The sequence below is a fragment of the Heterodontus francisci genome, chromosome 3 (assembly GCF_036365525.1).
Source record: "Heterodontus francisci isolate sHetFra1 chromosome 3, sHetFra1.hap1, whole genome shotgun sequence".
In the NCBI taxonomy this organism is placed as follows: Eukaryota; Metazoa; Chordata; class Chondrichthyes; order Heterodontiformes; family Heterodontidae; genus Heterodontus; species Heterodontus francisci.
In genome coordinates this window covers 166,945,881-166,970,721 of record NC_090373.1, presented here as the reverse complement: position 1 = coordinate 166,970,721, position 24,841 = coordinate 166,945,881, and the positions used below count along the sequence as shown (strand labels likewise).

Sequence of the window (24,841 nt, the reverse complement as noted above, 5' to 3'; positions counted from 1 at the left end):
TGGTCCAGTTAATATTCTGGTCAATGGTGACTGCAGCATGTAATGGTGGAGTATTCAGCAATGATAATGCCCTTGAATGTCAAAGGGAGGTGGTTAGACTCCATTTTGTTGGAGATGGTCATTTCTTGGCACTTGTTACGAATATTATTTGCATTAATCAACCCAAACCTGAATGTTGTCCAGGGTCTTGGTGCATCATCATTACCTGAACACTGTGCAATCATCAGCGAGCATCCCCACTTCTGATCTTATAATGAAGGGAAGATCACTGATGAAGCAGCTGAAGACGGTTGGACCCAGGACACTGCCCTGAGGAACTGCTGCAGTGATGTCCTGGAGCTGAGATGATTGGCCTCCAATAACCACAACCATCTTCCTTTGAGCTAAGTATGACTCCAACCAGTGGAGAGTTTTCCTCCAATTTCCATTAACTTCAGTTTTACTAGGACTCCTTGCTACCACACTCTGTCAAATGCTGCCCTGATATCAACAGCAATCACTCTCACCTCACCTCTTGAATTCAGCTCTTTTGTCCATGCTTGGGCCAAGACTGAAATACAGTCTGGAGCCAAGGGGGCCTGGCAGAACTCAAACTGAGCATCGATGAATGGGTAATTGCTGAGTATGAACTGCTTAATAACACTGTCGATGATACCTATGAGAAAGCTTGCTGATGATTAAGAGTAGACTAATGGGGCAATAATTGGCCAGATTGGATTTGTCCTGCTTTTAGTGGATAGGATATACCTGGGCAATTTTCCACGCTGTTTGGTAGATGTCAGTGTTGTAGCTGTACTGGAACAGCTTGGCTAGGGACGCAACAAGTTCTGGAGCACAGATATTCAGTGCTATAGCCAGGATGTTGTTGGATTCCATAGCCTTTACAGTATCTAGTGCCTTCAGCTGTTTCTTGATATCATGTGGAGTGAATCGAGTTGACTAAAGACTGGCATCTGTGATTCTGCGGACCTCAGGAGGAGGCTGAGATGGATCATCCTCTCCGCATATCTGGTTGAAGGTGGTTGCAAACCCTTCAGCCTTGACTTTTGCACTGACGTGCTGGGCTGCCCCATCATTGAGGATGGGGATGATCATGGCTGACTTACAGTGTATATTCCAACATTTTCTCTTTTTATTACAGCACTTCCATTGTTATTTGCTACTGAGTGCAAGTGGCTTCCCTTTCGGGATTACATTTACATTTAGTAGCACCCTTTAAGTGCAGTGTCTGGCCTAATTTTGCAATTGGCATCCAGCCCCCTTGTAGACCTGTCTCTCTTCCATATATTTTCTACATATTGGCAAGTAGGAGGAGGAGACTATATCCCCTGCACTTTGGGCATGGCTATTTGAGGCAATGGCACACTCTCATTCAGTAGTGCAATATCATCCCCATAGTGTCAATGGATATTTCCAATGACTGAATGACGAGAGTTACATAAAGTGCAGTCAGTTTAAATTTCTTGCAGTCTGATATGTTTCCTTGGTAGCTACATGGATTACTCCCTCAGCCTTATCTCAAATATAACAACTTCTCCTGTTGTTTCACGTTTCCATTTAACTCCCATTATTCTGTCACTGTCGAATTGACAGCCACATCAAACCTGCGATATGTTCTGTTTTCATTCAATTTAACTGAACTTGTGTACATTTACCTGCATTACACCGGAAACCTTGCTCATTACTCTAAGAATGCTAAATCCTGTATTGTACGCATAAGGTTGTGGCAGAGGTTTTAGACATCTGGTGAAGTTAAAAATGTCCTGAATGTAGTGAATAGGCATTGTGAAGCACACACCATGACTGTAAGATCACTAAGACTGCCTATTTTCACCTCTGTAACATTGCCCAACTCTGCCCTGGCCTCATCTCATCTGCTACTGAAACCCACATCCATGCCTTTGTTACATCCTAGACTTGTCTACTCCTACATTCTGCTCTCGATAGACTTGAGGTCATCTGGAACTCTGCTGTCGTCTTCTTACTCACACCAAGTCCTGTTCATCCATCACCCCATGCTTGCTGATCTTCATTGGTTCTCGATTAAGCAATGACTCAATTTTAAAATTCTCATCCTTGTTTTCAAAATCCTCCATGGCTTTGCCTCTCCCGACCTCTGTAATCTCCTCCAGCCCCACAACCTTCCACATTATCTGCACTCCTCTAACTCTGGCCGCTTGAGCATTGCTGATTTTCATTGCTCTCCCATTGGTGCCTTCAGCTGTCAAGGCCCTAAGTTCTGGAATTCCCTCCTGACACCTCACTGCTTCTCTACCCCTCTTTCCTCTTTTAAGATGCCCCTTAAAACCAACTTCCTTGACCAAGCTTTTGATCATTTGTCCTAATATCTTCTTTATGTGTCTCGGTATTTTGCTTTATAACACTCTTGTGAAGTATCTTGGGATGTTTTATTATGTTAAAAGTGCTATATAAATACAAGTTGCTGTTGTATGTATTGACACAAAATTAAAAAGTTAGATTTCAGTTGAAAAGCATGTAGAGCACAGAAAATGCTCTAGTTACTTAGTTGCTTTTGATTTGGCAAGAATCACTCAGTGGCTTGTGGGCTTCCAAATAATGGGTTGGTAAAGCAAACTGACTGATGCAAGACAGTTCAGTGAGCCAAACGTAGGCTTAATTTACTCCTATGCCGAATCTTGGCTGCAAATCCTTCTGTCTAAATTATGAGCTCAAACCCTAGGATATGGCTTGACCCTGCAAACCTTCTGATCCAGAGAGTACAGTGCTAACACTGAACTGATATAGAAGGGCAAGGGTGATCGAGGCACTGTAAGAGGCATGGAACAGTGGGTGCAGGGAAACAAAACTGGACCAGAATTCTTTTAAAGGAGAAAACATCATGAGCATCACAGTCTTTTAAAGGTCACTTATCTTCCAGCTTGGGAGAAGAATTGCTATCTTACCAACACAGATGGCCAATATGTCATTCAGGTTTCCAATGTGGGAATATATAATCATTCTAAAGCAGTATTAGAAAGCAATGGGCAGAGAGGGCGATCAGAGGCTTTACGTCTGGCAAAGAATAGTGCTTGGGTGCAGCTGGGTGAGGGATGCATGGCAGCAGATCAATACTGATATCATTTCAAAAGCATTTTCCAACAGCTCTAATGAGACACTAAATGTGATTTCATTGGATTCAGCTACAGAGTTGAAATCTGAAATAGAGTCAGAGGAAAAGCCACACCAATATCCTGAATGTCTCAGCTGCTTCAACAGAGGACCCACGGGTGAACAATGCTCCACACAACTGATTGAGACAGGCAACAATAATTGTGGGATCTCATTAACTACCCTTCCAAATGCAGTTTCTAAATCTGGCAATACTAGCATGTTTTTACACTGTTATTCCAGTGACATGGTTACTGTTCAGGGCTGTTTAATCTAGTACATGTTCATTAATGTTGTTCCTTGTTGTTCGGATAGCTGTTAAATATGTGCCTGTGTGATTGAGTATGCAGTTTCTATCTATATTTATTTAATCTAAAGTGAATTAACAATTCTTAACTGTTCTTTCTAAATAAAAATATAAAGGTGTAGTTACAAGATAAAGAAAGTGACTCCTGACAACGCAGCCCAGCGCCGACGTCATCAGAGTGCTCCCAGCTTCGCACATTGGTAGAAGACGTTTGCTGTCAGTATGGTGCTGCGCATTTGCAGCCTACGTCAGCATCCGGGTTTGCCAGGACTAATTTGTGCATGCATGCATAAACGTCATTCACGTACTGCAATGTCTGCTCGCCGCTCGCTCCCCACCTCGCCACTTCTCCCCCCTTGGCCTCTTGTTCCCCGCTTCACCTCCCCACCATCCCCCCAACCTGTCAGCCACTCGCTCCCTGCTTCATCCACCTCCCCATCCCCCCCCCCAACCGATCTGTCAGCCATTCGCTCCCTGGCCTCGCCACTTCTTCCCCCCACCCCTGCTCTACCTCTGCTCCCTCCTGTGCTGTCTCTCTTCTCTGCACGGAGGAAGTTGGGGGGAGAGAGAGAGTGACAAGATAGGCAGGGGAGAGGAGGGAGACTGTGAGCAGGAGGGAGCGGGGACCAGAAGCAGGAGGGAGTGCGGAGCAAGAAGCGGGAGGCAGCAGGGAGCGGGAGGGAGCAGGAGCGAGAGGGAGTCGGGAGCAGAAGCAGGATGGAGAGGGGAGCATAAACGGGAGGGAGCGGGGAGCAGAGCAGAGGGGAGGAAGCGGCGAGGCAAGTGGGGGATAAGCGACAAGTGGCTTGGGGGGGAGAAGTGGTGAAGGGGGAGCGAGCGGTGGGCAGACAGTGCAGGAAGCAGTGGTGAAGAGAAGTGCGGGAGTGGGGTACTGTTGGGGGGGTGGGATGGAGGAGGCCACTGGGGTTTGAGTTTTATTTGTTTTTGTGATAAATTGAGCAGCACCATCTTTACTACTGGTGGCTGCCAAAAACATTGCAGACAGTGTCGTTTCAGTGGATGAGGCTGCATTTGCACATGTGCAAGTACTGCGCCACCTAGTGGTTGCATTGTCAGCAAACGCAGCCATAAAAGCAACACCACCAACAATAACTTATATTTATATAGTAGATTTAATGTAATCAAACACCCAAGACACTTCACAGAGACATTATAATTTAAAAAATGACACCTAGTCACATAAGGAGATATTAGGGCAAGTGGCCAAAAAGCTTATTCAAATAGGTAGGTTTTAAGGAGTGTCCTGAAGGAGGAAAGAGAGGGAGAGAGGCAGAGAGATGAAGGGAGGATATTCCAGAGCTTAGGGCCTAGGAGCGGAAGGCACGCTACCAATGGTGGAGTGATTATAATCGGTGGATGCTTAAGAGGCCAAAATTAGAGGAGCGCAGATATCTCAAAGGGCTGTAGGCATGGAGGAGATTAGCGAGATAGGGAGGGGCCAGGAAGGATTTGAAAACAAGGATGAAACTTTTAAAATTGAGGTATAGTTTAACCAGGAGCCAGTGTAAGTCAGCGAGCACAGGGGCAATGAGTAAATAGCATTTGGTGTGAATTAGGAAGCAGGCAGCAGGGTTTTGGATAACCTCAAGTTTATGGAGGATAGAATGTGGGGAGCTGGTCAGGAGTGCATTGGAATAGTCTAGTCTGGAGATAATGAAAGCATCAATGAGGGCTTCAGCAGCAGAAGAGCTGAGGCAGGGGCAGAGACGGGCAATGTTATGGAGGTGGAAATAGGTGGTCTTAGTAATCGTGTGGATATGTGGCTGAAAGCTCATCTCGGGGTCATCTATGACACCAAGGTTGTGAACAGTCTGGTTCAGCCTCTGACAGTTGCCAGGGAGATGGATGGATGGAGTTGGTAATGAGGGAGTGGAGTTTGTGGCAGGGACCAAAGACAATGGCTTCAATCTTCCCAATATATAATTGGAGGAAATTTCTGCTCATCCAGTACTGGATGTTGGATAATCAATTTTAAATGTGTAATAAATACTGCCTGTGCAAAGAACACTTGTGACCCACTTGTGGTGTAACACTCCTTTTATTGTGCCTGAAAACATTCCTTACCTCCAACTTCAGAAGAGCACCCAGTAAGAACACAGGGTTTCAGTGCCAAGGAACCAGACAAATCCTTAAACCTCCTTACGAAGAAAATCTCCACGGTTTTTAGCCAAGATTCAGTATAGAGGTGAATTAAGTCTAGGATTGGCTCTAGCATCACTCAATTTGCTTTACTAATCCTCAATTTGGATGCCCAAAAGCTACTGAATGATTCTTGCCAAATCATCAAGGAAGAGATTAGACTAGTCCTGCACAAACAACTAATTATTGACGACAAGATCACAATTACCACTACTTAAATTTAAACATTGAGTATAAATAGTTATAGACAGGGCTACCAGACAATTTGAACAACAGATAATTAATAGACAGGGTTACTCAACAAATTGAATAACAGGGATTATAAAGGCAGCTTAGTGTACCACTATAATTCAGCATTAACAAGATTACTGAACATCAAACTAGAGCTGAGATCGGTGGCTGAGACCATTGCAAATTGCTGAGACTAGACTAGAATTAACTCCTTAGACAACTGAAAGGTTAACAGCATTGGATAGCCAGTCTACTGAATAGATTAGGATCTATATGCTGGTGGTTAGCAATGTTTCCAGAGCTTACATGATCTTGTCCTTATATGACCATGATCTTCCTTAACCCTGGGAGGGTGGTGTTAGCTTCACAGAATCATAGAATCGTTACAGTGCAGAAGGAGGCCATTCAGCCCATCGTGTCTGCACTGGCTCTCTGAAAGAGCAATTCCCTCAGTTCCATTCCCCTGCCTTCTCCCTATGACACTTCACATTCTTCCTTTTCATATAACTGTCTAATTCCCTTTTGAATGTTTCAATTGAACCTGCCTTCACCACGTTCTCATGCAGTGCATTCCTGATCTTAACCACTCGCTGCGTGAAAACGTTTTTCCTCATGTCACCTTTGCTTTTTTTACCAAATATTTTTAATCTGTTCCCTCGTTCTCGATCCCTTCACGAGTGGGAACAGTTTCTCTCTATCTACTCTGTCCAGACCCCTCATGATTTTGAATACCTCTATCAAATCACCTCTCAACCTTCTCTTCTCCAAGGAAAACAGTCCTAACTTCTCCAATCTATCTTCATAACTGAAGTTCCTCATCCTAGACTCATAGGGCTGAATTTTCCCACAGGTGTCGGGAACCCATCGTCGGAACCATTTCCAAGTCCTGAGCCTGTGCATTACAGCAGATTGCCCGCCGGCTTAATTTAAAGGAGGTCACCAATTGATAGCCTCCACGTTCACCATCCAATTAGGGTAAGCAGGTGGCATGTGGACACAGGAGAGCCAATCGGAGGGCTGAAGAGAGAGCTGGCCGGCTCAAGCAGACAGAGAGCGAGAGGGCATCACAAGATGGAGGCACTCACCTAAAGGTCCAAATGGCATCCTATAAATAGCGGCCAGAACCACCTCGGCGTGCAGGGCAAATGTCTCCAGACGCCTGATGTGCTGCATACAACCTTTCTGCTTCTTAATACATGACTCTGCAAGATTATATGATAGCACTCTGACCTCCCACCATGAAGCCACATCCAATGTGTTGCTGGACTCCTAATGTAGCAAAGGGGGCTTGTGCCCAGTTTGTAAAATCTTGCCCTTTTAAATACCTTAGATACTGCTGGGAGTCCACCTCCAGGAAAAGCACATGGAGGAGGGAACATGTCAAGGAGCCAACACGATGCACTTTGTTCTGAATTTCCATGCCCCCCTCCCCCAAGCCTCTGAAAGCACCTCCACAGGACTAGGAAAATTACAGCCATGATATCATACAGGAATCAATTATGCTATTTATGATGTGGGTACAAAATATGATGATGTGTTTATTATACTATTGTCTCAGTATCTATCTGCAGTATCTGTATGTGCTTCACTGGTATAGAGGATTATCACTGTCCCTAATCGGCAGGAATGGTTACTGGAGGCCTCTCTATCTCTCTCTCAGATTGGTCCATGTTGTTTGAAGTGGATTATAGTCCTAGCCTCTTTTTGGGGCCATCCTGAATCAGGCATACTCCTCAGATGATCACTTTCACTTAAGGTTGAGAAAGACAGATCTCACTGACATTTTAATGGGTCTGAAGAACTGATATAAATCTCCCCAAGGGAAAGGAACCAGCTGAGAATATTACCGTCCTCCAGATAGATTTTAGTCAGATTATAACAACCCGGATATTATAAGGGTCTGGGCATCTCTCCTCAATAATATACCTCCCCACTGAAGAGTGTACGGAGATGGGTTCTCGAGTTTGAGATACAGAAGACTATATCAGACAATTTATTTTCTGAATTATATAGAAGTTTATTAAAGAACTGAACATGCAACTCACGTGATAGGGAGTCAATTGCAACGTTAATAGTTCTAGGAAAAGAAAGTATAATCTTATTTCTAGTAGAGAATCCAAGTTTTAAGTCTAAACATTGTTACAGTAAAATATTTGAGATACCCATCAATATTTAAAGCAGTGTTTACCTTAAATTCCCAAATAGGAAGCTACAGAGTTTAGGGAGATATCTCTATCCCAATTAAGGAGAGAGCTATCATTACAGCACCACAGTAGATCATACATTTACTGAGAGAAACGCTGGAGTGAATCCAACAAATCGAAAGATTCACTGTGTGGTTTCAATCTTTATACTATTTCTAAGCTGCATAACTTTGTTTTTTACATATCAGGTGTTACCTCTCATCCAAGTAGGTTCATCCCGATGTATTTCCCAAAAAATGTTGTATAACTGTTAATTTCTGGTTAAGATCCACCTTCTTTGATTTCTAAGAAAGGGTAGGCCAGCAGAAAGCTGGGAGCCTCTCATGGTGGTCAATTTCCTTCGTCATCTAACTGTGTTTCAGTTTCTTGGGTTTGGTCAGTTTTGCCAAAATTTCAGTTGACTGTGGTTTAGAGCTGTCCGCATAAGGCCATTGTTACGACCAGGTGAGAAATGTGTCTAGGGGTATTTTGCTATCTTTACCTGGTCTTAGTGTAACAGAGTTTAATTTTAAACACACTGTGTTTTGAGCTCCCCCTTTGAGAATCCTTGTTCACAACTTTCCAATTATAAGGCAAAAAAATGAGCACAAACATAAACTCTAATACGGTTAACGCCTATGGATATACAACACGCCCACGCTAGCATGCACACACGATACACACATGCAAATAGGGACAGAAAAGAGCAGAAGAAATGATAAGAACAGTTTGAGGCAATATCTTGTGACCGTTTTTCGAGCTCACTGTAGTCCTTGATTGAAGATATGGTCTTGCGTTTGGGGCCCAGTATTCTGCTTAAACCTTGTTCACGTAGGAGACTTTTCTCTCTTTGAGTTTACATGTCTTCAATGGTTTCCGAAGCTGGTGAGAGCGAGATGAGGGCAGACAGAAGAAGAGGTAATTCTTGCTTCAGTTCCAGGAGAGATCTTTACTCCATGAGCACACGGCTTTGTCTCGGTTCAAAATCCTTTGTTAGAAATTCAAATTCTCTGCAACAGCCAGATAGTCATGTGACTAAAACTGGCCTGACCACTTCTTCTGTGTATTGGGGAAGCTAGGACTAGGTCCCCATTGTTCCAACGTTTAGAGTACTATCCTTCCAGTCAGGGGCTTGCAACATTAAGTTTTAGTGTTCATGTGGTGAAATAATGTGTGCCTCAGTCTTGGCAGGTGGGGAGGTTTGCCTGACACCATCTTATCAACTATTACACTGTGGTAGCTTTACATGATCGGTTGCAAACTATGTTATTAATGTTTTACCGTGTGACTCTTTAGGAGTGAGTCCCTCTATGCTCTAAGATGAGGGAAGCCCTTCACCACAGAGGCATGTGTAGGAACTTCTTTTAACCTTCTAGGAAGATGAACCCTGCTTTTAATTTTTCAATCCTTAATTCATAGGAATTCATAACCCCATATTATGGCCAGATTCCTTCACAGTTTGGAGCCTTGGGGCTTCATTTAAGATTTTGCAAATGGAAATTGGATGTTGGAAGTACACGGATTTTAAATTGACCTCTGGAAGCTGGAATTGCTCAGTTCAACTGATTAAGAAATGCTAACTGTTGTCCATTTAATGAAATCTGCATTGCCGATCCATTATTCCTGTGAATTGCAGAAGGTTTGCACTGCAGTTAACATTCTAGACCTACTGTCTGGAACCCTAATTAAAAAAAGGTGCACAATACACTGCAATAAGAAAGGGGTTATATTAGTTCTGTTTGCTGCCTGGCCCACTGATCCAATGATGCTCTCTTGCACGACTCACATTACAGGAGTTGCTCTTACAAAAATTACATATATTACAAAACTATTTTTTTCCTTTTGAAATTAGTTCAATCTGTGCTGGACTCAAGTGATTTGGGCGTGGTGGGAAGTGAGGAATTCATGTTGGCATTACAACATGGTATGAAATTGTGTTTTCTCCCAGTGCGATACAATCAGAGTCTGGCCAGAATTAGGCAGGACTCTGTTAGGGGAGCTCCACCAAACTGCTACAAATAATGCCAAAAAACTCCTACTTAGAGATATGAGTGCACTTTACAGTCTCCTAGACGCAACAGTGAGTTCAACAATTTTAGATCATAACCTCTGTCCCCATTTTTGTTTCATATTTCTTTGCTGGTTTCAGTTGTTTTCTCATTTCTCTCTCGGTTCCTTCACTTTGCACTCAGGGGGCTGCTATCCAGGCATTCACAACTCCTCTAGACACATAAAAACAGAAAGTGCTGGACATACTCAGCAGGTCTGGCAGCATCTGTGAAGAGAGAAACAGAGTTAACGCTTCAGATCGATGACCTTACATCAGAACTGGCAAAGGCTGGAAATGTAGTAGCTTTTGGACAAGTACAAGGGGGGTGGGGGAGGGGAAAGGAACAAAAGGAAAGGTCTGTGATAAGCAGGGCAGGAGACAATAAATGACAAAGAAGTCATGGAATAAAAAGCTAAGGGAGTAGTTCTAGTTGTAGTGAAAGGCAAAGCATTTGTCCCGAGAGTGTTAATGGCACAATAATGAACAACTGTTGAAAACAAAAACATGAGAAACAAGTTTAAGACTGGGTCATGGTCTGAAATTATTGAACTCAATGGTGACTCCAGAAGGCTATAAAGTGCCAAATTGAAAGATGAGGTGCTGTTCCCTCAGCTGCGTAGTGCTTCACTGGAACACTGCAGCAGGCTGAGGACAGAAATGTGGACATGAAAGCAGGGTGGTGAATTAAAATGGCAAGCAGCTGGAATCTCTGGGTTATGCTTGCAGACTGAGCAGAAGTGTTCTGCAAAGCAGTCACCCAATCTGGTCAAAAGTGCGAATGTTCGCTGATGATTGTACAATGTTCAGTACCATTTGCAACTCCTCAGATTCTGAAGCAGTCCATGTCCATATTCTTATGAGGTGCTTCTATATATTTTTTGTTAATTTTTTTTGAGGATTCATGTATTTTAGCAGTATGGACATTGTTTTATTTGGGAAAACGGAAAAGGATTCCGTGGATTTTTTTTCACAGGGGTCACTGAAAGGACACTGAGAGGTCTTGTTTGAAAACATTTACTGGAAGCCTGTCTTCAGATAAATACCCAGGAGGGGATTTTTGACTTGGGGGAGTTGTTTACAGAGCAGTGACAGATCAAGATTTATAGGGGTCAGGAGGCTTGAGATATTGTTTTTGGTTTCGCTTTGGACAGTGTTGGGGTGTGAACTGTTTTGAAGGCAATTCGAGAAAACCAGCCAAGAGAGCAGTCACTATCAGCACCCTCTTCCATCTCAAGTGTAATAAATAGAGAAACTGATGCCGCATTTCTCCTGAAAAGCCTGTCAGAAACTTCGGATGCCACATTTCTCCTAGGAAGCCTGCCAAACTAACCTGCAACGTCGCCTGAAAAGAATTGTTCTAGAAAGATCCCAGTGAGCTGTCTACACGTATTTGGGATGCCCAACCAAAAAGGGACAACGGACATCTTTCCATATTTTCTCTTTTTCCTTCAAGAATTAGCAAGTATTAGGCCAAAGTGTTGGCCTTGCCAGTGATGCCCACATCCCATCAAACAATTAAAAAAAGACATTCTCCCCACATTGTATTGTCTTGGGAAAGGCAAAACGTAGAAAATCTCTTTTTTTTTGTGTGTGTGTGTGTCTGCACGTGCGTGCGTGTGAGGGGGCTAAGGTAAAAAGGGAACTTTCATATTTCAATCTGTGTGCTTTGTTACTGGTTGAGTCTTGTTTTATAATAAACTGATAATTTTGTTGTTTATTAAATAAACCTGGTTGGTATATTTTATTCTGGAATAAAAATAAGAGTCTCTGATTGACTGTATCGGTAACTGGGTAAATATTTAAATATATGTTGTGACCTGTGGAGAAGTGGAACTAGAAAAAACAGTGCACTCCTCCTGCCTCAGTCGCAACAATATGCAGCAAGACCTAAACAACATCCAGGCTTGGGCTGATAAGTGGCAAGTAACATTCATGCCACACAGTCCCAGGCAATGTCCATCTGCAACAAGAGAGAATCTAACCATCTCCCCTTGCAATTCAATGGCATTACCATCACTGAATCTCCCACCATCAACATCCTGGGGATAACTATTGACCAGAAACGGAACTGGACCAGCCACATAAATGTTCTGGCTACAAGAGCAGGTCAGAGGCTGTGAATTCTGTGTTGATTACCCAAACATCCTGACTCCCAGTGCCTGTCCACCAACTACAAAGCACAAGTCAGGAGTGTGATGGAATACTCTCCAATTGCCTAGAGGTGTGTGGCTCCAACAACACTCAGGTAGCTCGACACTATTCAGGACAAAGCAGCCCACTTGACTGGCACCTCATCCACCACCTTAAACATTCACTCCCTCCATCACCTACACACAGTGGCAGCAGTGTGTACCATCTACAAGATGCACTGCAGCAACTCACCAAGGCTCCTTCGACAGCACCTTCCAAACCCGTGACCTGTACCACCTAGAAGGACAAGGACAGCAGACACATGGGAACACCACCACCTGAAAGTTTCCCTCCAAGTCATACACCATCCTGACTTGGAACTATATCGCTGTTCCTTCACTGTTGCTGGGCCAAAATCCTGGAACTCCCTCCCTAATAGCATTGTGGGTAAACAGCATCAGATGGACTGCAGCAGTTCAAGAAGGCAGCTTGCTACCACTTTCTCAAGGGCAATTAGGGATGGGAACAAATGTTGGCCTTGCCAGTGATGCCCACATCCCAACAAACAATTAAAAAAAGACATTCTCCCCATGTTGTATTGTCTTGGGAAAGGCAAAACGTAGAAAAAAAACCAGAGCCAATAAAGGAAAAGAAAGTCTGGAAGTTTCCTTCCTGACTCACTCAAACAATCAAAACCAGTCTAGATCACGTTGACCAAGTGTTCTTTATAAAGACACTTACCTTCTATATGATGTGAACTCTGCCCCAGCTCCATTTTGAAGGCAATGCAGACAGTCAGCTCCCACTACTCCACCGGGCAACACATTCCAGAGGCTTACTACTCACCGGGAAAAGAACCGCCTAACATACAGTCTGTGTCTACTCTTACATAGTTTACAGTCACGACCCCTGGTCTTCACCAATCTGTTAAACAGGAATTGTTTAATAGCCCCCCTCCCCCCCACACCATCCAGCCCCTTAAATATTTTGTAGATCTCTATCAGGCTCAAGTTTACACTGCTCTAAACTAAATAGGCCAAGGTCCTTAAGCCTATCGGAGTAGCTGAGGTCCCTTTAAGCTAGGACTCATTTGTGTAACTCTCCTCCGTCCTTTTCCAAGGGCACTATATAACACACCATGTCGGGAACCAAAACTGTGCAAAGTACTCCATGTCTGCTCAGACCAGCGACCAATAGAGTGATAAATTGGTGCTTTGATTTATACTGAATGGTTCTAAACAAAAGTGACATTCAAGAATCTGGAGATAGTACAAAGAGCTACATGACAGATCACCTGTGTCAGGGGACATCAATTATGAGAAATATTCTAGTGCCTTGCAGCATAGAAAGCATGTGTCTGAGGGGTGATATAAAGATTCATAGAATTGCTAAGGATATAGAATAAGCTAACACACATTACTTTAAGTTAAACTATGGAAGAAACTCTAAGGGATGGATAACAGGTTCAAACTATTAAAAGGCAATTTTAGGAACGATGTCAGGAATTTCTTCACATGGAGTGATCAACGTGTGTAATAAACTTGCAGATACAGCTGCAGAGGCAAAATCCCTGGAAATATTTAAGAAACAACTGGATGATACAATGAGCTAGATTTTTAGAGATTCTGGATGGATAAATTAAGATGGGCCGAATGGTATTTCTCTTCTGTAATTATCTTGTGAACTTCGTCCCGTCTGTCTCACACTGAAAAAGAAAAACCGAGATTTTCAGTGGGATTTCCGTCAATGTCACTGACAACAAAAATCTCAGTAAACCATACAGAATAACCTTAACACTCAGCGGCAAAAGTAATCTCAAGAAGCTTCCAAAGGCAATTCTTTGGCGATAAACTCTGCAATGCATGACCTCTTTGCCGCTATAACCCTTTCCTCTTTGTCACCTGCATTAACAGGAACTGCTGGAGAATCCCGCCTCGGCAGTAGAACCCCCACTCAATTTCCATTATGACGTCAGCCGTTTGTTGCTTTCCGCCGTGACGTCACTTCCGCATAGTCATCAGATTCGGTTGCGCGTCGGAGCGGCCAAGTTCGTGTGAGAGAGCGAGTCTGGTGACGTCAGAGACTCCCCCCCCGGCCCCGCACAAAGAGCAAATCGGGCTCGAATTGGAGGCTTGAATAATAGAGGGAGCGCAGGGCAGAGGCTGGCTGGGTGAAAGAAACTAGCAAGCAAAGGATAGTCAGAGGAGATGTAAGTGCAAGCCTGCTGGCTTCTCGGGTAAGTGCGAGGGTGTCTTTTAAAAAAAAATCATCCTTGTATTTAAAATAACGAGTGTGCAGTTTTATTTGAAGTTTGGATTGAATGTTGTAGAGAGAGACAAGGAGGGTAGCTGATGGGGAGAAGGTTGTGATGTGGGAGAAAGCGAGGCTGCAGCAGGTTATTCACACACATACTACATACATTTGTCATCTACATCTAGCGGATTTCTAGTGTGTGTTTAAAATTAGAATTCGGATTGTTTTTTGTTTCAGTGTCACCATGTTTATTTATACCACTTTGCGTGTATTTTGTGAAATGTTCAGCCGAAAGAGAATTTCTGTTTTGTGCTGGGAGTTTTCAGCCTTTCATCTTGAGCTTTCAAGTACCGTTATCAATAAATAACATCCTGATGCCCAGCAGTAAACATTAAAGAAGTCATGCAGTTTTATTTGCTTGTTTTTTTTCTCTCTCACACTAACCCCCCCCCCCCCCTCACCCTGCCTATGGCCTTATTTTTCAATGTTCATTTAACGTATATATTGGTAACAAACACTGGGCTGTAACCGTACCGTGAGGATTCTAGACTCCTGTCTGTACTTCGCAGTGTAGTATATTTTTTTAAAAGATCGTGTTTTTTTCAATGTCACATTGTTTTCCAACCCACCAGCAGAAGCTTGTTACGAAAATGCTGCTTTATTTGGTGGTCAGCCCATCAGAAATGAAACTGGCACAAGTCCCGCTTGTCTACTTTTATATTAAAGGGTTTGTGCTGAAACTGGTTACTCCCTGTTAGTTTGAATGACATTACAATTGAAACGTTATCTTTTATGCTTTTGGTCGGTCCCTCCCACTAGTTTTAATCTAGTTTATAGCCAATATTTAAAATGTGCGCTTTCCTTTCTGCATGGTCATCTATGTTCATTTGACTTTTTCAATCAAATGTTAACAATCTGGAAATTGTTGGTCCAAACAAAAATCCCTTTCTCGAAACTGCTTTGTAAAGCTCCCATTTCCGTTCCCCACATCCCTGTTTCGAGCCTGAGATGTAACTGCATCAGCGACAGAACATTGACGCCCTAGACTTCACATAGTGCAGTGTCTGGTAATGTGGGTCGTTTAGCGCTGTAACAGCGATACACAGGTGCAGTTCTCGCAGTAGGAAGGGGGTTCACGCCATCTGAGATCTTGTGTTCCTTCTTTGGGATTTTGATGGGACGTTTTTCTCAAAGCAATTCCTATCTATATATGCTCCATGCACGAAGCCTTTACTATAGACTCCAAGCCTTTCCCGTAACACATGGGTGAAATGTTTCTATGTGAAACTTATCAATGTATAGAGGGAGAAAAAGCTCGATAAAACATTTCCATTGGAGAGTGTCTGTTTACAATGCTTCTACATGGGACCCGACAGAAGGAGTTTATACATTATCAATGTACGCATAAATGATCCTCAATGCGATCTTTTGCATATATTTCCTGGAACTTTTGTAGTAAAATTATTGTTTTCATGACTTGCAGTTTAGTTGCTGAACATTTAATTGATTTATTACTGATTATTTTGATGCGACTCTACAGTTACCTAGGTCAATATCTTTTCCAACAACGCTGGTTCCGAAAACATTTGGGGTAAGGTTAAATCGGAACCAAAACAATATGAAATGTAACAGGTTCTGGATGGGAGATGGTGATATTTAGTGATGATTGGAAACTGTCTACTATCATGCAGGCTCCAACCTGCCAAGCAAGAGGCATGTTAATTTTGCCACATGGACATTATATTTCAAACTGTTGTTGAGATGAAGAAAGGACTTTAAAAGATTGCCAGATCTTGGCTGGAAAGACATTTGCATATTAACAGACAGTGTTTGGAATGTCAAAGCAGCCATTCCTTGACACATTCAACTCACAATGGACTTTTGATTACCAGACGTTGAAGGTGGGGGAGCTCGCATTTCAGGTTGACTGCTAAGATGGCTGAATACACAAACAGACATGATCAAACAAGCTAGTCACATGACTAACCTGCTGGGCAATCTCTGTTTTTTGAATTTGTACAAACAGTTTGGACAGAAAGCAGAATGCTCCTGGACTGAGAAGATCTCTCCTGGCTGGGTCGCCACAGTCTCTCCTATCTGCCTACACTCATCTCTTTCTCGCAGAACTCCAAATCCACTGAAGACACATGAACCCCAAGAGACAAAAGTCGCCTACAGTGAGCAAGGTTTAAGAAGAATACTGGGCCCCAATGAAAAGCAAGATCTACCTACAATAAAGGACACTACAGTGAGCTCAAAGAACCATAACACAATAAACCTCCTCAGCTATTGCCTCAAACTTTTCCACTTTATTTTTCTTCTCTTTTCTGTCTCTATCTGCATGTGTGTATCGCATGTACATTCTAGCATGGGTGCATCGTGCATCCATAGGCATTAACCGAATTAGAACTTTAGTTTAATAAAATTTCACTTCTTTAAATCTGAGAAAACCTGTTGTGCTGGTTTCTTTGCCTTATAATTGGAAAGCGGTGAAGAAAATTCACCAATGGGGAGCTGAAGACGCAGTCTGTTTAGGTATTGAATCTTGTTGCGGTAAGACCAGGTGAAGACTGAAAGGGAACCCTAGACCTCTTTCTTACCTAGTTGTAACACTACATTTAGTAGAAGACCAACCATTGTACATTTTAAAAACCCCATATATGTCTGTACCATAGTGCCTTATTTTGACATGGGAAGTAAACTTGCTCATTATTAAACTGTACATCAGTCAAGAAAGGGCAACAATAAGCAAAGACCTGAAAGTGAGTGAATAAGAAGAATCCCACAATGATGACAACAGTGTTCTTTCTGGCCAGTTTGTATTCGTGTTTGTTTGTCACACAATCAATACTTGTAATCCCACATGCCCACTCTCTCCCCATATCCCTTTTATTCCTCTTCCATTCAACCACCTATCTAGCCTATTCTTAAATATTGCTGCTATCTCTGTTTCAGTCGCTAACCTCTGTAGTGTATTTCACAGCCTCACAACCTTGTGTTGATTTTAATTTTCTCCTGCCATCTGTCCTGAATCTCACTTTTAATCATATGTCTATGTTCCAGACTCCCCAACCACTGGAAACTGTTTATTTCAACCTACCCCATTCCATCCCTCTATAACTTTTAAGCACCTCGAACAAAAACAGCCCTAATTTGTCAAGTCTTTTTGCATTTGTTTCCTCATACCAGGCAGCATCCTAGTGAAACTCCCTCTATTGCCTCTACATCTTTCCTATAGCGCAGAGCATAAAGTTGCATGCAGTAATCCAACTGTGGTCTTGCCAAGGTTTTGTATAGATTCACCAGTACATCTTGAAAGTGTGCAAGAAAAGAAGAGTTTTGAAAATGTTAAGTACAGTAGTTAAAGGCAAACTTGCAAAAATAAAAAGCACTTTCATTTATGAATTCATGGAATTTTACAGCACAGAGGGAAGGAATCTAGTCCGATGTGGCTTTTCTTTCCTTTCTAAACAATAAAAGAAACCAATACCTTGCCCTCTTCCCATAGCTCTGTACCTTCCTCTGCTTCCAACATTTATCTACCATTGACTTAAGAGATGGTCACATCTCAGCTATTCTCTGTGCCAGTGCTCCAAGTTCCAATAACCCACTGTGTGAATAGTGGAATTGATGATAGATCTGATTCAACACATGTATCCTGTCAGTTTTGAAATCTTTCAGTGGGATTTTGGAACTGATTTGGTTTATTGCTTGCAGTGGTAGTATTGTCACTTATCAAATTAGAACGATAGTCAAAGCTGACTTTAAGATGTAATTTAAATCTCTTGAATGAGTAACTACATGTGTGTGTCAAAATTTGTTTTTAAATCAGTGTTTCTTGGTCATTGCTCCGTTAGCTAGCAGAGCATTTTACCTCTTGGAACACAGGCATGTAACTAACACAGGCTGTTTGTATGAAAGTCTTAGTTCTACATTGGCTGCCAGGATCCTGAAGGAGATGCATGTGGACAGCTTCAATCAAGTTCCCGATGAACATAGATCTACAACACAAAACTGCCCATGATTGAGTGATGGGGAGAATGGGTGGGGCAAGTGGAAAATTCTCCCTGGTGCTCTGCCGGGCATCTTTTGAGGCTGGCATTAAAGCAGAATGTTGTCATACAGTTCAAGCAACTTTGCAGTTACAGCTGGCTAACCTGGGGCTGCTTGATGATGAGTTATAAGTATAAAGATGAAAGTAATCCCTGACATTTTCCTCTTGATATAAGAATGAAAGAAATCACCCAAAAATCTATGCAATGAATGAATTCAGAATAAAATATGCTTGCTTTGATAACTCCCCATTATAAAAAGTGGTGCGTTAATGCAAACCAGCATCTGTGCTGGTTTTAGTAAGGATTTCTTGTGGTCAAATAGATGATTAAGTGAGTCTGGCGTTGACCAAGCACGACAGTGGACCTTCACTGATTGGAGCTAGTTTATAAGGAACTTGCTACCACAAGGAATCGTTGAGGCGTATAGAATAAACTGGATAAACGCATGAGGAGGAGGAGGAACAGAGGGATCTGCTGATGGAGTTAGATGAAGAAGGGTGGGAGGAGGCTCATGCAGAGCATAAACATTGGCATGGATTTGTTGGGCTGAATGGCCTGGTTCTGTGACGTAAAGACTTTATAGAGTTGTGAACTATTGGTTACAATATTCATACAATAAACATATGAAGCAGCATTTACAGTGAATTGGAATGCTACTCTTGCTCCTCCTGAAGTAGGAGGCAAGTATTGCCTATTCAGGAACTGTTCTGCTGTTGGTAATGATTGGTCTTTTGCTAGTTTTTGAGCATTAACCTTCTGAAGGTTGGGAAGGTCACTGCCAGTTTTGGCCTTTTTTAAAAAATCAGCTGCAATGTTTTTGCAGCCTGATAGAAATCAAGTTTGTATTCTACAATACTAATTTTTCCCACCCCAACATCCTCAAAATAAACATGCTATGAGTAGAAACTTGCTGCTATTGAAATGTTAACAGGTAAGATTATATAACAACAGATGACAAGTACAAGAGTTGTGCTTAATGTGGGAACCTGAAGTTATTTATATTGTCTTTTGTACATGTACACAAATGTACAATATTTGTGAAGGAATCGTGTACTTGCAATGCATTAAGCACAGAGCTCATGTCTTGTGAATCATAGGAGCCTTGTTTTGAATGATATGTGTAGCATGCATTGTATTCATTGCTGATTTTAAAATCTTTGCTGAGTTGAATTTATGTACACATCTCTCCCATTGCCGTACATGACAGTGGTGATGAAACTGTCTCTTGACATCTTATGGCATTTACTGTATAAATACTATGGCCTGCAGGTCGTTTAGTCTTAACACCATATCGAAAAATTAACGTGGCTGCTGGTGGTTCTGTAGCTCTCTTTCTTAAAACAGTGAATATGATGAATGCTGGAGGAAGGGAAAGATAGAGACTGACATTTCCCCCAGCACCAGTATCTCTTATGCTTCCGAAGATGTTGATGACCATGGTTCTCTAGGTGCTAGCAGTGCCGCACCCAGGGACCCTACTTCATGTTGGGACTTGGATGCTGGGCGTCAGCTAAAGGCCATCAGAGTCGAGCCCTGTCCTATTCACCTGATATTCCTGCAAGTGCACTTTCTAGTAGAAGACTGGAAAATGGTCAGTCATAAGTTAGCAAGTGGTGTAGATGGGAGCAGGAAATTAGAATCATAGAATGGGTACAGCACAGAAGGCTGCCATTCAGCTCTCTAAGAGTAACTCAGATAGTCCTACTCCCTTACCTTTTCCCTGTAGCTCTGCAAGTCTTTTCCCTTCTGATATTTATCTAATTCCCTTTTGAAAGCCACGATTGAATCTGCCTCCGCCCCCCCCCCCCCCCCCTCAGGCAGTGCATTCCAGATCCGAACCACTCGCTGCGCGTTAAAATAAAACGTTTTCCCTCGTGTTGCCTCTTGATACCCTCTGGTTCTTGACCTTTCCACAAATTACAAATGGACATAGGCAAATTAAGTGAGTGGACAAAACTGTTATGAATGGAGTTCGATGCAGGGAGGATGTTGTCATCCACCTTGAGTTTAAGATAAATGGGAATATTTTCTAAATGTTGAGAAACTAGATGTTTGGTGAAAGAGAGAAATTTTGGTGTCCAAGTACACACGTCACTAAAAGTTAGTGAACAGGTACAAAAAGCAATCAATCAAATCACTTTCTAAATTCCAGATACCAGGGTTGTATTCCCTGAAATTTAGAATGTTAAGGGATGATTTGATTGAAGTTTTCAAGACATTAAGGATAACCAGGTAGATTGGGAGAAACTATTTCCATGAGTTGGGGAGCCTAGGACTAGGGCGTGTAGTCTTAAAAAAATTTAGAGCCAGTCTTTTTCAGGAGCGAAACTAGGACACACTTCTTCACTCAAAGGGTGGAACTATCTTCCACAAATGACAATTGATGCTAGATCAATTGTTAAATTTAAAACTGAGATTTTTTTTTTGAGCCAAAGATATTAAGGTATATGTGGCAAAGGTGGGTATATGGAGTTAGGCCACAGATCAGCCTTGATCTCATTATATGGTGGACAGGCTCAAGGGGCTAAATGGCCAACTCATGTTTCTATGCTCCAAAGGTTGTTGGTCTTTACCTCAAGGGGGCTGGCATGCAAATGCAACAAAAGTTATTTTTCAATTGTATAGAACCTTGGCCAGACCCCACCTGGTGTACTGTGTTCCGTTTTAGACACTGCAGGAAGAATATATTGGCTTTGAGGGGGTGCAACACAGATTCACCAGAATGATAAAAGCAAAATACTGCGGATGCTGGAAATCTGAAACAAAAACAAGAAATGCTGGATTCACTCAGCAGGTCTGGCAGCATCTGTGGAAAGAGAAGCAGAGTTAACGTTTCGGGTCAGTGACCTTGTTCCGAAGAAGGTTCCGAAGAAGGGTCACTGACCCGAAACGTTAACTCTGCTTCTCTTTCCACAGATGCTGCCAGACCTGCTGAGTGAATCCAGCATTTCTTGTTTTCACCAGAATGATGTTGGGAGTTAAAGGGTTAAATTGAAGACAGGTTGCCTAAATTTAGCTTCTATTTCCTTGGGTATAGAAGATTGAAGGGGGATGATCGAATCAAGGCGTTTAAGATATGTTTCAATAGAGTCGATAAAGACAACCTGTTTCCTCTGGTGGGAGAATCTACAACAAAAGGTCATAATCATTAGGTTAAAGCAAGGCCATTCAGGAGTGAAATCAGGAAGCACCTCTTCACACAAAGGGTAGTGGAAATCTACAACACGCTCCCTGAAAAAGCTGTGGACGCAAGGACAATTGAAGCTTTCAAGAATGAGATGGACAATGTTTTGTTGGGTAAGGGTATCGACTGATGTGGATCAAAGGCAGGTAACTAAAGTTTAGGTACAATCAGCCGTGATTTAACTGAATGATGGAGCAAGCTTGAAGGTTGGAAATGCCCTTTCCCTGTTCCTATGCTCAGGAATAGGAGCCCCAATGCTAACCAAGTATATTGATATTGACTGTAGTGCCCTAGCTGATGGTGTCATTGCGATCAGTAAACCCAGAACAGACTAAATTGGCTCTCGGAATTGCTGATCCTGTTTTTGTTTTGTTGCATTTGTCAGTACCCTCACCCATTAGGGCAGCTATGGCATCCTTAGTGGCTCTTTGCCTTAGGTAGTCATAGGCTGGAAATTTACAAAATAGGCTATGTGACTGAGAGTCACATCATTGAAAATTTCTGTGTAGTTTGGGGGCGAGTGGGGAGATGGGAAGAAAGAGGATACCATGTTTTGGCACATCAGCATTTATACGTTACTTTTACACGTTGCAAAGACTGGCTGATAAATTTTGACACTGAAGGAATTGGAGGAAATAATAGTTTATGAAATGGAAGTCACTGTACCATAGTTTTCGAAAGCCCAGCTTTGCAATTTTAATCTTTTATGAACCTACAGTAAATTATTCAAAATTTTCAATTTGAGTCACCTGCCAGTATGGTTTGGAAACACCACATTGGTCCCAGGGGTTTTCAAAGCTGGAGGACTCTTGCAAATTACAATCAGAAAAACTTGAGTTGTTTAGAAGTGCCCTGTGCATGCAAACCCACCTATCTCCTGTTGCAATCTCTCAATGCAGCTGACTCTGTTATCTCAATTCTTTTGTTATAAAAGCAGCGATTCATTAACGAATAAAACTGTTCTTTTAAATTTTCATAAAATGGGTATGAATTGCCAGTGTGCACAGGGCTTCTTTCTCAGGAATGGATTGGCATTGCTCAGACCAGCTTGTTCCCATTATATTGTTCAGTCAAAATTCATGGCGGGTACATCCGGCTGATCAGCTGGAAAACAAAGCAAAGGAGCGTTGCTTTTGGATATCAACTGATCAAAATTGAGCTGTGTTCTGCAGGACAGAATCTGCAGGACTAATTTGAGTCAATTGTACAGTGATGTGCAACTTTGCAAGACATTACTGGGAAATGTAGTGTGGTACTTGCAACATTGTTGAAACTGTTGCTGCATCTACTTGCCTCTGCTTTCCAGTCAAATGAGGTAAGAAGCAATCAGGAGGCACACAACCTCACACTGAGGTTTTTTTTTAGATTAGATTAGAGATACAGCACTGAAACAGGCCCTTCAGCCCACCGAGTCTGTGCCGAACATCAACCACCCATTTATACTAATCCTACACTAATCCCATATTGCTACCAAACATCCCCACCTGTCCCTATATTTCCCTACCACCTACCTACACTGGTGACAATTTATAATGGCCAATTTACCTATCAACCTGCAAGTCTTTTGGCTTGTGGGAGGAAACCGGAGCACCTGGAGAAAACCCACGCAGACACAGGGAGAACTTGCAAACTCCACACAGGCAGTACCCACAATCGAACCCGGGTCCCTGGAGCTGTGAGGCTGCGGTGCTAACCACTGCGCCACTGTGCCGCCCAGGTTAAGTGGTTCCAATTAATGTTTATCTAGATTTTTTTTTTGAAACAAAAGAGAACATATTAATTTTAAAATGATGTTTGGAGAAAAATGTCCTCACCCACTTCCCTTTCATGGCCCCTGTTATATGATTGCCTTTAAGAGTGATGTCCCTTTATGATCTTAGTATGCGAATGAGTTATTTGCCAGGATGCAGTCATGTGACTACAAGCCAGGGTCACTGTGCAACTGTAACAGCTGGAGGAAGGTGGTGAAGGAGGGCACTATGGAGGACTCAAGCAGTGAGGCAATATGGGCAGAACTGAGAAATAGGAAGGGTGCGGTAACAATGTTGGGGCTGTATTACAGGCCTCCCAACAGCAAGCGTGAGATAGAGGTACAAATATGTAAACAGATTATGGAAAGATGTAGGAGCAACAGGGTGGTGGTGATAGGAGATTTTAATTTTCCCAACATTGACTGGGATTCACTTAGTGTTAGAGGTCCAGATGGAGCAGAATTTGTAAGGAGCATCCAGGAGGGTTTTCTAGAGCAGTATGTAAATAGTCCAACTCGGGAAGGGGCCATACTGGACCTGATGTTGGGGAATGAGCCCGGCCAGGTAGTTGAAGTTTCAGTAGGGGACTACTTTGGGAATAGTGATCACAATTCCGTAAGTTTTAGAATACTCATGGACAAAGACGAGAGTGGTCCCAAAGGAAGAGTGCTAAATTGGGGGAAGGCCAACTATACCAAAATTCGGCAGAAGCTGGGGAATGTAGATTGGGAGCAGCTGTTTGCAGATAAATCCACATTTGATATGTGGGAGGCTTTTAAAGAGAGGTTGATTAGCGTGCAGGAGAGCCACGTTCCTGTGAAAATGAGGGGTAGAAATGGCAAGATTAGGGAACCATGGATGTCAGGTGAAATTGTGAAACTAGCTAAGAGGAAAAAGGAAGCATACATAAGGTCTAGGCGGCTGAAGAAAGACGAAGCTTTGGAAGAATATCGGGAATGTAGGACCAATCTGAAACGAGGAATTAAGAGGGCTAAAAGGGGTCATGAAATATCTTTAGCAAACAGGGTTAAGGAAAATCCCAAAGCCTTTTATTCATATATAAGGAGCAAGAGGGTAACTAGAGAAAGGATTGGCCCAGTCAAGGACAAAGGAGAAAAATTATGCGTGGAGTCAGAGAAAATGGGTGAGATTCTAAACGAGTACTTTGCATCGGTATTCACCGAGGAGAGGGACATGACGGATGTTGAGGTTAGGGATAGATGTTTGATTACTGTAGGTCAAGTCGGCATAAGGAGGGAGGAAGTGTTGGGTATTCTAAAAGGCATTAAGGTGGACAAGTCCCCAGGTCCGGATGGGATCTATCCCAGGTTACTGAGGGAAGCGAGAGAGGAAATAGCTGGGGCCTTAACAGATATCTTTGCAGCATCCTTAAACACGGGTGAGGTCC

The 24,841-nt window shown here is 42.6% G+C and overlaps 1 protein-coding gene across 5 annotated transcripts in view; it reads left to right on the top strand.

Annotated features, from left to right (window-relative positions):
* Positions 1–14,275: 14,275 nt before the first annotated feature.
* The window catches only part of fyna (FYN proto-oncogene, Src family tyrosine kinase a), a 328,748-nt gene continuing 318,182 nt past the window's right edge, over positions 14,276–24,841 (top strand). The window contains exon 1 of one of the 5 annotated variants that reach the window (XM_068027408.1): positions 14,276–14,426. The gene's annotated coding sequence lies outside the window, so the exon portion shown is untranslated. The remainder of the gene's footprint in view (positions 14,427–24,841) is intronic. The other 4 variants (XM_068027430.1, XM_068027394.1, XM_068027393.1 and 1 more) reach the window with 4 other exon arrangements.